Source organism: Megalops cyprinoides, chromosome 13, assembly GCF_013368585.1.
Source record: "Megalops cyprinoides isolate fMegCyp1 chromosome 13, fMegCyp1.pri, whole genome shotgun sequence".
NCBI classification, from domain to species: domain Eukaryota; kingdom Metazoa; phylum Chordata; class Actinopteri; order Elopiformes; family Megalopidae; genus Megalops; species Megalops cyprinoides.
The window spans coordinates 22,800,974-22,817,882 of NC_050595.1; the positions used below are offsets into that span (position 1 = coordinate 22,800,974).

The window sequence follows — 16,909 nt, forward strand, 5'->3', positions numbered from 1 at the left end:
CGAGTGGGCCGTCTTCTCTGCAGTCTTCCGCCATCGTGGGCACTGGCAGCGAATGGGTGATGGGAGAATGACAGCCAGAGAGGATTCTGGCATGGTATTGGGCAGGGCTCCAAGTTGTCCCGGGGTTAACAACAGGGCAGACAAATTGGGGTTCCTTTCACCTGGCTGTGTGCAAGCAAGATTAATGCTCTACCAGCTAGTCGAGTGAAGGGCTATGTTCTGTGTTGGACTGTCATTCCATGAACAGTTCTGATTAATATTTCTTTTAATGACAGCAGCCTTGGGACATTTCAAACTGTGACAGAATGGCTGGACATACAGTAGAAGTTCAGTTGGCATTTTATTTAATTAACGGGCATGCAGCACAAGAGGCTAGTGACAGATTTCCCTGGGCTGTTGAACAAGTAAATAGACTGGAAGTAATCATTTTAGCCTGAGAGACCAAGATGGGTTTTGGATTAACAATGCTCAATGTAAGAAAGGCCAATTTGCTATTAGTAAAGCATTTCATAAGTGTTGCTAATTCATAAATATTAATTGTTAATTTTCAGAGATTGCCAGTCATTTCATATCTTCATATTTCACTTGTGTAGCATCTCTACAGCAAACAAAACCACTAATGTTCACTCTCCTCACACTGGGAGTTCTGACTCAGCCTACTGTACTGTACTGTACTGTGTGCTACAGTTTGGTTTCTACGGCAACATGCTTATGGAATGCACACATATTCCAATGACTGATCCTGGGCCTCCATGGGCAGCTCAGTGGGTTAAAACATGACTACAGTAATTAGAGCACTGCGTTCACGACTGATTTACAACAAATTAGTCTTTGGTTTTACTGCCAGAGGAAAAAAATAAGGAATCTGCATCTTTCTTGTGCTGTTTACTGTTGCAAGGAAAATATAAATATATGCAGATAGAAGAGAAAAGTAGAAATAATGGAAGAAGATATACCTATTGTGCCTTTCAGGACCCCAACAAACTTACTTATTGCAAAGTTTCTGCACAATAGCTTTTGATCCACGTAATTTCTAGAATTGAGTGACTCATTCTTTAACCTTTAGGAGGGCACTTATTTGGTTTGTGCTGCGCAACATTTGCTGGACGATGACAGGGAAACGTTCCTGTCACGATGACCTCCAGATGTGCTTCGGCAGGGACAGCGGGGAGCAGAGAACTGCAGGAATAGCTGATCTCTGCAGCAGGGTCTGCGGTGACATTGAGCGTCAGGACCACAGGGTCACTGAGCGACGCTCCCGAAGACAAGCTCAGCACCGCAACTGAAAATGTCAGCGGGTAGCTCCACCGCTTCAACCCACGTCCCTGTTTTTCGCTCCACCCTGTCGTGATTCATAGCGGAGAGGAGGAAGGGAGCACTCAGCATCCACTTCAGATCTGAATCCAATAATCAAGCCAATACAGGCCGTCTTTCACTAACAATGCAGTTTTAATCACTTACATGAGGGTCTGCAGAATGAATTGGAGCCATGTGAGCGGAGGAAGAATGAGCATATGACATTTCGAAGGAGAAGGAACTCTCCCGTTCCACCAACCTCCCACGATGTACTCGTAAGCTCGGTTTCTCGACTTGAAACGCCCACATTTTCTAAAATATTCACTGTGCGGAAAGCGCACACAAAAGCCCTGCGCACTGTAGATAAGAACAATTTCCAAACTCCAGCCACATCATCCTCAATAACATCAAAGCCGAGGATCAGCGTCATTAACAGAAGCGGCCATTAACGCGCCATAGCATTAGTGCCCGTTAATCTAATCACGAGGACAGTGAGAGGGAACGGCCATCCATCATAGCTGCTATCATTAGTAATCAAAAGTCACTCCAGCCTCCTGGGGACAGAGCAGTGGAATGAGCTTCTGACGGAGAGGCGCTCTCACACCATCCGCTGTACCAGACAGCTGGGCTTCACGAGGCAACATCCGGAGCGCGGGCCCCAGTTCTTCTGTCGCTCCCTGCTGTCGCATCCCCTGGGCGCCCGCTGTCCGCCCTGGCCCCGTTTGACCAATCAGACGGTCCACTTACACGCTGGATTAAACTCTTTCCCTGACTGAGGCGTTCAGCTGCCTCAGTGCTGGGCTTCCAGAGCCTTTGCTTCTGAGTACAGTATCAGTCAGAAGTTTGGACACTTTTACACTTGGACTTTTATTCTTTATTTTTATTATTTTCTTACACATTTTAGAATAACAGTAAAGACATCAAAACTATGAAATAACAAATGGAATTAGGCAGTGACTAAAAAGATGTTAAATCAAAATCTTATATTTTAGATTCTTCAGTGAATCCATACAATATTTGTTAGAAATATTTTTTAAAGAAATTCATACAAAGGCATCAACTTCACTACTTATATTTGTCTAAGAAACAAATTTCTATTTGAATGCATGTTTCCCATTATCCTAATCAGGTGTTCTCCAAACATTTGACTGGTACTGGCATTGGAAGAAAAAAGAAAGCTTATTGCACGCTGTCTTATAAGGCTCTTATAACCTGACTGCAATGTGGCCTAATGACAAGAACAAAAAATGTTTCCTTTATAGATTTAGCCACCCCCCCCCCCCCCCCCCCCCCATCTCTCACAGGCCCCGCATATTCTGGATGACGGTGTCTGGAGGACGCTGAAACGCCCGGCCCGCAGGTGGAAATGGGACCACACAGTTTGTGTTTGCATCTGTGTCACTCAAACAGCGGGCCTCTTTCACGAACCTAATCAATGCAATCAAATAAGCAGCTGGGGAACAGGCCACAGGTGCAAAGTAAATCTTACGCTGGCTCCTTTCAATGGCTCCGTAAATTCACATTGACGGCACTGTAGACGCACGCTGACTCTAAAGGGAAACCATATTCCTTTCCGTGGTGTGGAAATGTCTTCTAAACGTACAAAACGATCCAAACCTGCAAATTCTCCTACATACTGTGCGGGAAATGTGAGGTGAGAGCATTTCCCTGGTGTGCAGGATTTGTTTAAAAAGTGCTTAGGAATAGGCAGCGTGTACAGCCAAGAATCTCATTCATCTCAATGGATCTAATTTTCTGGTAATGAAGATTACATAAAACATAAAGATCACACAGAAGATGATGAAATGCTTTTAAGCATCCATCTGGAGATAGAAATCTTATCCCCCGCCCCTCCCCCAACCAAACTCATTCCTCTATTCACAGTTATATGCTTTTACCCAAAGTTAGTACTGTCAATTGATCATGTTCCCCATGCTCCTCCATTAAAGGGGAAAAACTCAACTGGACCACTTTTAAGATGTACCCCTGTCATAGTACAATAATTCTTTTTGCTTTTAGTCCTGAAAACTTTGAAAGCCTCTGCAATAACATTTCTGGAATGGAACCACAAAGCATATAATATTGAAGCCTGCCTCTCAGTAAACATGCGCAGGGTTAGGGTAGGATTTAAAAAATGTGTTTGTTTTTTGAAATATGTGTGAGTGGTTATACATTATTACTCCTCTGCCAAACAGCTGAAATGACAGTCTTAAGGTGTTACAATACTGAACTGAATCCTGAATACAATACTGAATAGACAGAAAGAGAAAGAGAGAGAGAGAAATTAACAATCAGCCACTCTGTCAACCTCTTGCATCAACCTATTTTGCATCAGATTTGCATCAGGGGTTAAAGGACAGTTTCCATGCAATAAAATTAAAAACTAGAGTACTGAAGTATGCAGATGGTTTGTATATTTTAAGGGGTTCGTTGACAGCGTAGCTTGAATATACGCCATGCTATAGGCAACTTTCCTTCAATATTCCCAGTAATTTATTATTTTGCCGGAGTTGTAGTTTTCCTTTCTGTTACAACCAGATTAAAAGTGGATTACGTCTATGGCTTTGAGGTTTGTAGAAGGCGCAGCGGCTTCAGGTTTCAGGACCCTGGACAGCACCTCTGGAAGGCCTAAAATATGAGACTCCCTTTCATCTGCTCTGTATAATTTCATGCTCTTTTAGTGTAGTTAACTGTAAATAAAGAGAGAATGGTCCCATGGCCTAGTGCTTCAACTGAATGCCTCTGAATATTTTTGAAGAATAAATAACAGCATGGTTTCTACGTAGCAAACGCGGTTCTTACACATAAAAGCGTTACTCTACTACTCTTTGATCTATGCCACTGTATACATTCCATTTTCAAAAACAGTCCTATATTTTATTGATTTATGTTATATTATGAAAAGTCAGTTTTGTCTATTTCAAGTCTATTTTTGCATAAGTCATATCTGAACCATCTGAAACAATGAGGCATGGTACTTTTGAATCAAAGGTATTGGACCTTATACCTAATGTGCCTTCAGGCTCCACAAGGTAAGCGCCTTTTCAGTTAAGGTTTCAGATAAATTCCCCTATTAGTGGTAACAAAGAAACCATTTAAAATCAGTTCATTTGTTTAAATGGAACAGAACGCCATGACAGAGCTTTTGAGCATGACGTTCACAGTATTCGCGCCTTGCGTGCTAATGCGTATCCATCCCAGTGTCAAGACAAATTATTATCTTAGTGCTGCAGACAGGTACAGTAGGTGGGAAGTGATTTTTTTAGAAACCTACATAAGGGAGTGGTAAAATTGCAAATAAAAATGTTCACTAAATGTAGAGAGAAGCTTTCTATAACCCCCGAGAGAGAATTCTGAAACGCACAGCTGAGAGCTGCGTTCTGGAATTTTCTGGTGACACATTGTCAGTTCTGAGAATGTGTATCACCTCTGAATGCCCTTCATAAAGCCCTGCGTGCTGGTTGGCCCCGGGCGGTTTCCTTTGCTGGCTCATTCCTTTAACAGGCCTCCCACCGGACCTCACCCTGTTCATGAACAACACCTGCCTCTTCAGTAGCTTTTACCATCCCTGTTTCTCTGTCTTCATCCTTTCTCCTCTCTGCCTGTCTTTGCCTTGCTCAGCACCTTTCCTGGAGGGTGTGTGTTCCTGTGTGTTCCCTGTAATCCTGTGGTCATGTCACTTAGCCAGGGCCGGAAGACCTCTGTTACAGCCTCATCCCGTTAAAGCTTCAGCATTGCTTGCAGCCAGTCTGCTGAGCCTCCGACCCCGCCCTTCACAGCAACAGAGGCCACGCCCTGCCACACACCACCTGCCACCGCCCACACTCTGCCACTAACAGCCAATGAAAATCATAATGCGTCAGGTACAAGAAAGGATTGGAAATATTCATGGGGAATCACATACCCAAGGTCACGTGCTACCGAATCCCTTGATTGACAGCCTGTGCCTGTGGTTTGCATAAAAACTACGCCACAGGATTGCCAAGGAGAAAAAGGAGCAAAAGGAGCAAAATGAAATAAAACACTGAGCTCTTCTTGATGCAACGGCAGAAATTCGAGCTCATTATTTTCAAACTGAATCTGTACAATAAAAATAACTTGAGAGAGAAAATTTTCAACCGCTAACATGCGGGAGAAAAAGATAACCACTCAACGCCCCTGAAAATCAGTTCTACACACTACAAACGTCACTTTTACTAGCATTCAAGTTTCAGACTATAACCTTCGTGAATTTTGCATGCACTAGCTGGGGCTCTTCAGAACTATGAATAACTGCTGCTCAAACCAGCTTCTTGAAGCTCAACATCTTAGTATTGTCTACCACTTCAGTTACAAGAGAATTAAAAAGACCTTGTGGAAGAAATTCTTGTAATTATGTTTAACCTGATATAGGCTAGCCTTCTGTTGTTTTCGGCATATGTGACTAATGCTCATTCCCCTTAACAGTTAATCAACTTTGCCGTCAAGGATGACACCGTGGGCGCTATATTTCTAGCTTATGTACGGGGTACTGTTATCTTGTGAGATTGGGCATCTAGCTTGTCTTCTTTTGTGAGAACGTTCCAACATTCCACATTTACATCCCAGCATGTATCCTGTCATAGTTACTTTGCTCACAGTCTTTTTATTTTTTTAACTCTAGGACAAAATATATATTCAACCTTGTCTGTGCTTGAGTTAGAGAGCTGCAGCGCTCTGTACTTCTCTCCATGATATCATGCAATACAGCTTGATCCCAACTGAAGTCTCTGGTTGTCTGAGAATTATTCGACAGACCTGTAAGCGGGACCAGCCATTGGTCTAAACCAATGTTAAAATCACAGGCTACAACTGTTTAGTTAGCAGGGACAAGGTTCTGATCATGGGCAAGAGCTGTGCTTAGGATAATTAGGGTCTTCAAACTCAACAAACACGTGGATGAGTTTCCACTGTATTTTTTCTCCATTACTAATTTAAGTGTTGTGAGAGAGGGGCAGAATCACAAGCACACTTCTTATTGATATTAAGCAGCTCAGCTGCTGCTATTCAAATATCAACACCATATGAGCTATAGCTAAACATAGAGATCCACAGTCCCACTTATTGAATGCAATGCAGCCTGTGAGTCACATTAAGCCCATTCATAACTCAAATGAATGTGCATAGTTCTGAAAAGGTTTTTTTTTCTCAAACTTCAGTAACCAGTCTTTTTTCCATTACTCTTTTTTTTCATTATGGCAGAGGAATCATATTTCTAGAAAATTTGTTTGTAAAAGGCAGCTGTGAGTGTTCCATTAACAGTGAGTTCCACTCAAAGGTAGCCTCACGCCCAGAGGTACACCGATATAAATATCACACCGTGAACAGTCACGTACACGCCCCTGCAATGCAGCCTGAATCATGCACACCGTGTGATATACAGAGTGTCATGCTAAAGCCCTACCACACAGAACAAGTGTTAGACGTCAGACTAATATGGATTTCCGTGTCCCAGTGCGCATGACTGTTAAGAGGCTTGGAAAAACAGACTATGAGGTAACCACAGTCTTCTCAAACTGTTCCACACATCACTGGTAGGAAAAAGTTTGCCACTGTTCTTCTGGGAACTCCAGTGTGAGGGAGACAGAGGGGGCTGTGAGAGTGGGGGGGGGGGGGGTGTTTTCTGCTGGAGTGCACTTCCCTTCACAGAGACAGGGAGCCATTTTGTGATGCAAACCCATCACAGTATTGAGCAAAACTGCTGCTTTGGTTGGCAAGACAACTGCATGCCCCCCCCCTCTCTCTCTCTCACGCACACACACAAACACTCACATTCACTCTACAATCAACAAGAAATAAACAACAGTAATGCTAATCGGTAATTTGGGACCAGTCATTTCCGCCGGAGAACAACAAACTCCCGCAGTTTCGGTTGGCAAGACAACTGTCTCTATCCACACCAAAACATTCGGAAACAAAAAACAGAAATGGTAATTGTTAATCTGGGACTACTTGCTCACTGGCAAAAGTGAGCTGTTGGGGTGCGGTATGAAGGAAGGCCAAAACAAGACAGAACCACAGCGAGCAGCGATGAGGCAGCCAACCAGACGGCTAAAAAGCAGGGGATGTGTGCCATGTCATCGCCTCCTGATGGAGGGCTTTCCTCCTCCTTGGCTCTTCTCACTGTGGCATTGCACTATGCCCCCCCCCCCCCCCCCACCCCCAAATAACAGCAGGCGCCAACGATGAGATCAGAGCACTCAGCCTGGCCGCTGAGAGATTCCCAAACAGTCCGCTGCGGTTCGGTGGTCGGAGGAAACATGGCACCGACCGCAACCCTTAAACCGCACACCAAAAGGAGGAAACAAAAGGGTTCAACACAGACGGGGGTCAGGTCCGCTCTGACTGTAGGTTTTTCTTTTTGGGTTACAAAACATGACAAACCTCTTGCTTTCTGTCTCTCCCATCTCCAACTTGTCAAAGAAGAAGCACATCACTCTGTAGCTGACAGGATCAGTCCTGTGTTAATAGTCTGCTGTCAACATGGCTAGAAAAGGCAGCTAGTGTACACCTGTCAGGACCAGCCATTTACAGTGGAAGAATTTGATTACATCACTTAATCAATAAGTACACACCTTAATCCTGGTCAAAGCTTGACAAGATATCCATTCCATCTGGATATTTACAGAACCTGCTTAGACGAGGTACATGTACCATGCTCAAGGGTGTACCTGTGACCCACCTCCCAGGATTTGACCCTTCAACCTTATGATTACAAGTACACTCCCCCCTAATCACCACTCTACACTTCACCTATAACTCTAGCACAGATAGATTCTGCTTAAAAGGGTGGGGCCCCGGTGAATTCACATGCCCCACTGTGGGCCACTCTATTCCCAGAGGTCGAGTCCTCGTTTCAGTGGAACTGAATTACTGAAATGATGCTGCCGCTTAATCAGTCAGCACTGACACCTCATTCATCAAGCTGTCACCCATCAAAAGAAATGAGGTCACAGGTCAAGGAGGTGAGAATCATAAAACAGGCTGATAAAAAGGCAAAAACCATGATCAAGATGAACATTACATTAGGATGCTGACCCAAACAGAGAATGCTACATTAACATTAAGACAAGCTCTATTCTTTCTGCAGAAGAGATGAGATTCAGGGACCCATGGAGAGATATGCTTGTGCTGAATTTACATGTTCTGACCATAAATCATCTGACTGAAGCCAGGTCAGCACATTATCAATAGGTGGTAGCAGCAAGCCAATAAATCCTTTTTTCCAGGTTGTTTCCTATGCTCTGATTTTCATACACACATTATTCCATACGAACTAAGACAAAACTAGATAATACACTTTTGTTTTGAAGGGCCAACAGGACAAAGGAAACCCTAGAAAGGAAAATAATTCTGTTATTCTAGTTGCTGTATCTGTGCATATATTCACATAGGATGAGACAACACTGGGAACACTGCAAAAAAAGGTAGAGAGGATTTACTGAAAGCTAAAAGCGGATTTGAGCGCTGCCAATGGTCAGGCCCAGGGAGGCAGACTGGTTGCTAGGCAATACTGGCTTACATAAAACGACGGTTTAAAAGATGCCGAATATGTTTGCAAACTAATGTGCAGCTTTTACTGTTTGTTAAGAACTTTGAGTGGACTTTGGATAAGCCACAGCCTATGATCCTCTTCCTCCAGACAATTAAAGAGATTTTTCGAATTATCAAAGGTTAATAATAAGTTAAATACAACAATTTTGCTATTACAAATGACTAAACACACCAATTTGGAGTTTAATTTCAGAAGTGAGTATTTCTTTGTAGCTTTATGCCTAAAATTAGTAGAGAAGAAAATGCTTCCCACACGAGTGTGTGTGTGGCTCAGCGCTGGCCATTCTGAAAGTGAAACTTTAGTGGGTGCTTTTCTTCTGTCATTTTTAAATGAGAAAATATTGGTCACATGTTGGTTGGAAACCCATATTATACACTTTGAAATAGCACTGATGTCTAGGTAATGCTTAATCACTTTTGAGGACAACACCCACAAAATGCCTCCCTCATGAAATCCATCTCCTAGCTGTGAGTGTCATATTTATTCAATGCTGAATCAGCTGTCACTGAGTCATTTATGATGACAGTATTACAGGACATCAGTAATTTTTAATGGAATATTCAATAAAGGTACCATCCACTGCATTACACATTACCTATTTTGCAGAATTTGAAAAATTTGCCCCTTTTTCCTCACTGGCCACATTCGGGTGGAAATGCGGTGAATTGCATCATTTTGGGACTATTCAAGATGGTGATCTAAGCTTTTCTTTGAATTTTTGCGTGCTCATCTAGCCCCATTCTGACAATGTCTAAAATCAACTCACCCCCCACACAACTGTTGTTATGAAACAAAACAGAGTAATACCTGCAAGTTTTCAGCATTCAGTTTTTATTGTTGTCCTGTGTGGTGCTACTATTCAAAGTTGTCTGTGTAGAATCTCACCTTAAAACTGATTTAACAGTTGTATCAAAACTCCATCTAACTGCTCCTGGATTGAATCTCTGCCCAGATATTAACACCAGTAAGAACCACCCGCCTCACCCATGGCAAAGACATTTCACTGGCCATCAGTCTTGTAATCTCTCTCACATTGACACAATAAAACAAAAAGACAAAGACTTTCTTCATTGCACTGTTTACTTTCAAATGAAACAATCCTGATCCACTCTCCCGTGTTCAGTATATGATAACTGAGCCAAGAAGTTATTGTCCCCGACCACCCAGAAGAACACCTGGAATATACTGTATGCAAACACATGAAAAAGCCCTATTATATGCACTGAAAGATGAAAGTAATTCAATCACCTGCAAAGCTAACATCAATCAATGACTGTCCAAATAGGCATAGGAATGTCCAAATCAAATTACTTGAATTGCTGATCTTGTGAGAGGTGTTGAATTTGCTGTATTTTGAATCTGCAGGCACAATAGTATGGCTGATTTTTTTCATTTTCTTGCACAAATAACAACGTATCTGAACGCAGTTAGGAAGTGAGGGAAATGGGCAACAAAGTAGGACTTATCAGTAGAGGGCCAAGGACAGATTTAACAGCAGTAAGCCAGCAACACTGTCAAAACAGGTCCCCAGAAGAAAGTGATTTCTTAATCATTTGAATCTAAGTCAAGAAATCAATGCAGTCGCATCCCATATCTTGCATTTGAGATCAAATCGATTCAACTTAGAAGTTTAGAATACAATATTAACGACTTCAGATTCAGAAATTCAATGGAGACGTACTTCAGCGATGGGAAAACGTGAAACAGAGCAGTGTGTGTGTGTGTGTGGGGGGGGGGGGGGGGGGGGGGGGTAAACAGTAAGAGACAAAGAGAGTGAAAGAAAACTACATCAGTTGCCATAGTCAAAGCCAAAATATGTGCCTTTCACTTGGCCTGCTGCAACCCAGACTGACAAGCCTTGCTCTCTAGAATAAACAGCCCACTGCAGGAGGGCTATGACATCATATGTCACGGGCGCCTGCATGGACCTTTTGTGGCACGGTAGCCTGAGAATCCCTCTTTCTTACTGAAAACTCTCAGAACCAAGGGGTAGTGGAAATGAGAAGAATTAAATCAGACCCTCGTTGCCCTGGACGCCAGGGAATAGAAAAGACTTAACGGATGAACACTGTGTGTAGTGCTGCTCCAAAGAGAGACACAATATTGCCTATGAAAGGTATAACTACAGTATACACCCACCTTGCTGTTTTGACAGCTTAGTTTGTGCCTGCCTGGGGGGGAGGGGGGGGGCAATTGATCAGTTAACCTTCTGCTAGGGTACTGCCACCATATGCCCTCTGAAATGTAATAAACTCTGAGCATTTTTCAGTACCTTATGCTTGAACATTCTCCATACTGCCTTTCCACACAGTTTAGCATATCAAACAGTTTAATGAAACTCTAAGCATAATAACCATTTCCATTGCAGCAAAATAGCATCTATTAGAAATTTCAGCATCAGTGGTTCTCTAACATCACACCCTCACCATTCCTGCTTCAAATATACACCTTCCTTTTTATGTCACACCTCCATGGAAATAGAATTTAAAAATAAATCCCTACCAGCAAGATTGTTTGGTGGGTTCATAGACATGAAATGGTAACACAACTGTGAACTACTTTTTTAACATCAAGCAGAAATCCCAACCCCAAAGACTTGTCTTGCTTCAATGAGATTGCTGTTTCTGAGAGTACACAACAGTCAACACTATGGTTATCCACATCAATCCACAGTACCGGCTGATAGAAAAGTATTGGGGGTAAGCACATATTTGTACTAATGAGTGAGCTATTTTGATATGCAAACTGGACAACTATTCCTGGTTTTGTCCTGTGCATTCTGGCCCCCATGTGGTGGAACAAGTGATCAGGACAGAGGAGTTGGTGGCCATCTTCTGTTGCATACTGCAGAGCCATTTCATCAGACTGCATCTCGGCTCCTTCTTAATGTTAAATGTCAGATTAATGGTATAGTCAAAACAACAAGACCCCTATAATAACTAGAAGCAAGACAAGAACAACAATTACATAACAGAAATTAGGATACATTTTAATATCTAATACATTAAGCAAGGCAATTTGACCTCTGTAAGTAAATGTAATATTTCTGATATAGTTTCAGGAGAGTCACAAGTGTTTGCTCCCAATGACTCTGCACTAGTACACTGTTTCCTTGAATCCATCGTACGTTGTATCCTTTCAAGTAACCTTGGAATGACGGAATGACTCAGCATTTAAAAGCTTACAGGATGACAGCATGAAGGTAATTGTGCCTTTCATCTGATATTTGTTTTCCCTGACAGTGTACTTCTCAGAAGTGTTTTGCACCAAAGGAGTCATCTCACCATAACCCAGCTACTATGAACCAATTGGCTGCAAATGCACTGCACATCTCTTTAACAAAGATAGGACTCAACCTTCCTATTACTCACTTGTGACTGACAGCAAGATGATAAGGTAGTGAAACATAGGTTTCTGAGCGAGATGAAGATGTGCCCACAGCCAGATCACAGGACAGGACTGTTTGGCATCTTTAACTTCAGCATCACCACTGGGCTAGGCAGGTCAGTATGGGACAGATTGCGCTCTGACAATGACCAGAGCACTACTTCACTGCTCACACAGTCCAAAGATATTTTTAAAAGCATCAGAGATATTTAACTGCATAGCACTTTATGGTTTAAAACCGTAGGAACAGCCAGACAAAAAACAAGCTAGAACTGTATGAGAGGGAGATTACTCTTGACAACAGCAAAATGGCTGACGCTATGACAAAATGAACACATTCTTCCCCATATAAGGGTGAGATATACCTGCAAGAGAATGACAGTAACCATGTGCTTCCTTTAAAAGAGTCACTTTGGTTGTGGAAAAAAAGTTATATTCTTTTAACAAGAGTATTTTATATCAATCAAAGCTTGAGATAGCTTGGCTCAATCAAAATGCCATGTTCTAAAACTAAACAAGGCTTCTGAAGACTTTAACCCTGTTATCATCACTTTAATCTCTCAGCACCCTATGACACATGATGGTCCTCGTTCCCATCGATCGGCCATATAGCCATATAGTATTGTCAATGTAGTCATGCAATATTGCATCGGTAAAGTAGAGTAGAGAGTACAGTAGAGGTTCATGTGTACCACTTAATGTTCTCACAGTTCAGAAAATATTCAGTGTGTAAATGTTATCCATGAGTAAAGCTTTCTTTTCAAATTAGTTACTCTGTCCTATAAAATTAACAGATTTGCCTCAGTTTAACATTATTTGATAAGCCACTGGTAGTTCTGTTTATAAGGTGAAGTGATCAGGCCCTTATATACAGCATCTGCATTATGTAGTAAAAGAACGTAAAAGATAGAGTTTATGGTCTTTTATACTCACAAATGTTACTGTGTAAATAAGATAAAACAGGACTTGACGGTGTTTTCTTTACATTTTTTGTTATTTTTGTTTGGTTGGTTTGTTTCGCGCATGCCGGCACAAAGTAAAATATTGTCCTTTGAACAACTCGAGGCTATTTTCCAAAAGAGCAAGCAGAGCACAGAATGTCATGTTTCTTTATGAAAGGTTGGGTGATAGCCTGTCAGTTGCCTCCATAAACCGAGATTTTTCCGCGTCGGTCTGAAAGATCATGAAAATGATTGCCACTACTCATGCTGGCGGACGGCTCTTTTCCTGTCTGCGCTGACAGCCACACAGTTCGCGCGCACCGACGAGCCGAGAGGAGCAGGCTGGGATAAACTCACATGAGCGCGCACAAAAACCAGGAATCGACCCCCATTCATACTGCTGGCAGATTGCCCTCAACATTAAAACTACATTAGCATTAATCATTGATGTTAATTTGCTAATACGTGTTTCATAAACAGATGGAGAACGAAATACTCTCATTGTCACTGTCTTGTGAAAACAAGAGGAAAAATAGGCTAACATTAGGACATGTTGGCATTTTTAAAAACAGGAAAAGGGGAAAGATACATGCTTTTTTTCTTTTATACGGTACATTGCAACACAATTGCGCTGTGTGATTATAAATGTGCATTTACCGGGTTTTAGTACATACAAGACAGAGGCAGTCACGCATCAATCGGTGCTGGTTTGCCCGTTTCATTCACACAGTTTGCACTACGGATCGAGGCTACTCGATTTCATAAGCTCGTATCAGAACAATTTTGGATTTACTCTCTTTTCACCTGAAGGCATGCTTATATTTAGAATGAGGTCACATACCTCAAGCGACTCACCCAACCTTCAGTTCGGCGAATTCGTAGCACCGTTTTAACACAAGGTGTCGTTTACATAATAAACATATACTCACTGAATTTGTACACGTACGTTGAATTGGGGGCGGGGTGTTTTGCCTTTGAGCAAAAATCAAGACCACCCTAATCGAAGTAGGCTATGCCTTTTGAATACAAGACAAACATCCAGTTCTATACTTTGCATATTAAAGAATCTATCTTCATCGAGCCATCTAGGCAAATGGTTTTCCAGACCTCTGTTGCACATCCACAAGTCTCCGCGTCCCAGAGCATCACCTCAGAAATTTTTCATATAATTTAGATAACGACAGAGTGGAGAAAATACGATCCTTGCGATTTTTTATATATATACCTCACCCTAGTTATGTTTAACTAGCTGTCTGATTGCTAAATTACTTCATTCTCTCTTCGGCCAGACTCCGGTGTACACACTTGTTTACCCTTTTCCAGTCACAAAATCCACTGATCTTGAATCTTAACGACCACGATATCATCACATTTAATTCTATACAAAACAGTACGCCACAATAAAATGTGCTACCGCACGTTTAAAACACGTCGATGTTATACAGAATCCAGATATTGGCAGAAATACTCACACGTCGCTATCATGCGATTTTCGACATGGTCTGACAGCTCAATATGCAGTCCCCAATAAATGACCAGCACCATGCGATTACGCAGAAAAAGGAATAACCACAATTAAACCATAATAACGAAATCACTATCCCGACGATAGTGCAGTCATTACGATGCTGATTGCCAAAATGTCTCTCACAACCCGATACGTACCGTTGCTGATGCAGGGCTGTTTATACACAGCACCGTGAGTCTCGCTGCTGGAGAGTGAGCGAACGCCGCGCAGTTCGTGTGTGCTTCGGTCGGTCAGAGAGAGAGGGAGGGGCCGGGTGGGAGGATGGGTAGATACGGATGTAGACAGTGTAGCTAAAGGGATGCAGCAACGTCGTCAGCAGCCACAAGCCGAACGGGCTCAGGCTGCGGTCCAGGGAGGGGCTGCTCGTCTACTCTCAAAATACACCGGCCCTTAACCCCTCCGTTACTGAACAAAGTCTAATTTCCTACCCACCCACCCACTTCGTCCACTTACTCAGGTTGAGACACAAAGAGTAATGAATTATCTTTAATAATGAGTCAGCATAGGGATTGCAAGTATGTTTTGGGTGAGCAGGGCATATCCCTTACCTACAACACCAAGTCAGGCGCTTTTTTGAGGTTCCCTATAGAAATAACCACGATACTGTACCTTTGACACATGACTACACATATTTACATATTATACACTTTATAGACATTTAACTCTGTACCATCTAACCTACTTGTTCGCACACAATTCAGACTGCAGCTTAGTACGACCACAAAATAAATGGACCATCTTGCATTTTCATTCTTATCTTCTTCATTGGGTTCTTTTTCTTCTTCTTCTGCTTGCTCCACATTACTTAATTGCAGATCGTCCAGTGACCCTAATGATATAATGATACTTCTCACTATCGGCCTGCCCTGGCTGGGTGGAATATTACAGTGACATCAATCATTGCAGCCAATTGCTAAGCATTATGGGTAATAAAAATTCCAGACACACTCATGGATGAAACAGTAGGGCAAGAATACCTGATGAAAGGATTGTGCCTTTAATTGGACTGATGCAAAGTCATTGTATGTGTGCACTGTAAGACTGATGCAAAAAACCCCACAGCAGCACTACGAACAATTCCTTTGGTACAGTCTCATTTTACTGAGCATGAGGTAAGCTTGGTAAAATTGTTAGTCACAACTTGTAATATGTTTATCTACTGACATGAAAAATATGTGATGTGTGCCTGTGTACATATTTATACTCTGAACATGATTTTTTTTTTACAGATTACCATATATAGCACTCAGGAGTTCCCTTCCCTAAAATTTGGCAATCTGGTAGACAACCTGTTAGAGCTTAGTAGGACTTTAAATAAACAATTAAATTTACTTAGCTAGCAGGAATGGAACTCCTTCTCAGTTGCTCTTCTCACAAAGATCCAATTCACACTGATCTAAATGGCATAATGAGATGAACGCAGGCACCAAACCCAGCATTAAATGAGTTTATTGATTCAGCCCGGAGCCCCTATCTGAGAAAAAGATGCATCTACCATCCATTATATGCTACAGTGCACAGCACTGAATATGGCCTACACAATTCACACAATGCCATATTTGCTCTAACTGAGCATAGACTCCTTGTCATGGGAGGGAATGTGCAGAGAGGAGATGGTATTTGTAGATTAGCGGGTACAGTCCAATCCGTGAATCACATTTACTGTTTTATAGATTAAGATGTTCATATTGATATCTTGTATGTTCAAAGGCTATATCCAAGCTCAGTATTCCAACTTAATCTGTACTCATGCAGAACATAGGGAAGCCCTTATCATGTGGCTGATTTAAGGAAGTGCTGTTTCATCCCGCAAAATCCAACTCGTTTGCCCTTTCATAATTTTACTACACTCTTGTGAATCCACTGCTACACTTCAGGAACGATACTCTCTAACAGACACATTTGTCCAATTTGACAAAGACAAACACTTCTCCCCTCTGGAACTCCTGTAAATTTAATGAAGTATTCAAAATGCTGTACCGGGCAGCTCAGAGTTTCATTCAACAGTTCTATCTCTTACCGTTCCAGTCCCACACCCCCCAGCTACTAGCATCAAAGAGTTCAGAGGACATCAATATTTGATGCTCAGTTGTATGTGGTTCGTGGCATCTGAGCAACTTCAAACAAGCCATTTCCTTTTAAGCTCAGGTGCCTCATTCAATGAACTCTTATCAGTATTGCAGT

The 16,909-nt window shown here is 42.1% G+C and overlaps 1 protein-coding gene across 2 annotated transcripts in view; it reads right to left on the minus strand.

Annotated features, from left to right (window-relative positions):
- The window catches only part of map1aa (microtubule-associated protein 1Aa), a 56,457-nt gene that overhangs the window by 17,924 nt on the left and 21,624 nt on the right, over positions 1–16,909 (minus strand). Inside the window, exon 1 of one of the 2 annotated variants that reach the window (XM_036543155.1) lies at positions 14,863–15,030. The exons of the other annotated variant lie outside the window; for it this stretch is intronic. The gene's annotated coding sequence lies outside the window, so the exon portion shown is untranslated. Of the gene's footprint in view, positions 1–14,862; positions 15,031–16,909 lie in introns of those variants that run through there. 2 annotated transcript variants of the gene reach the window in all.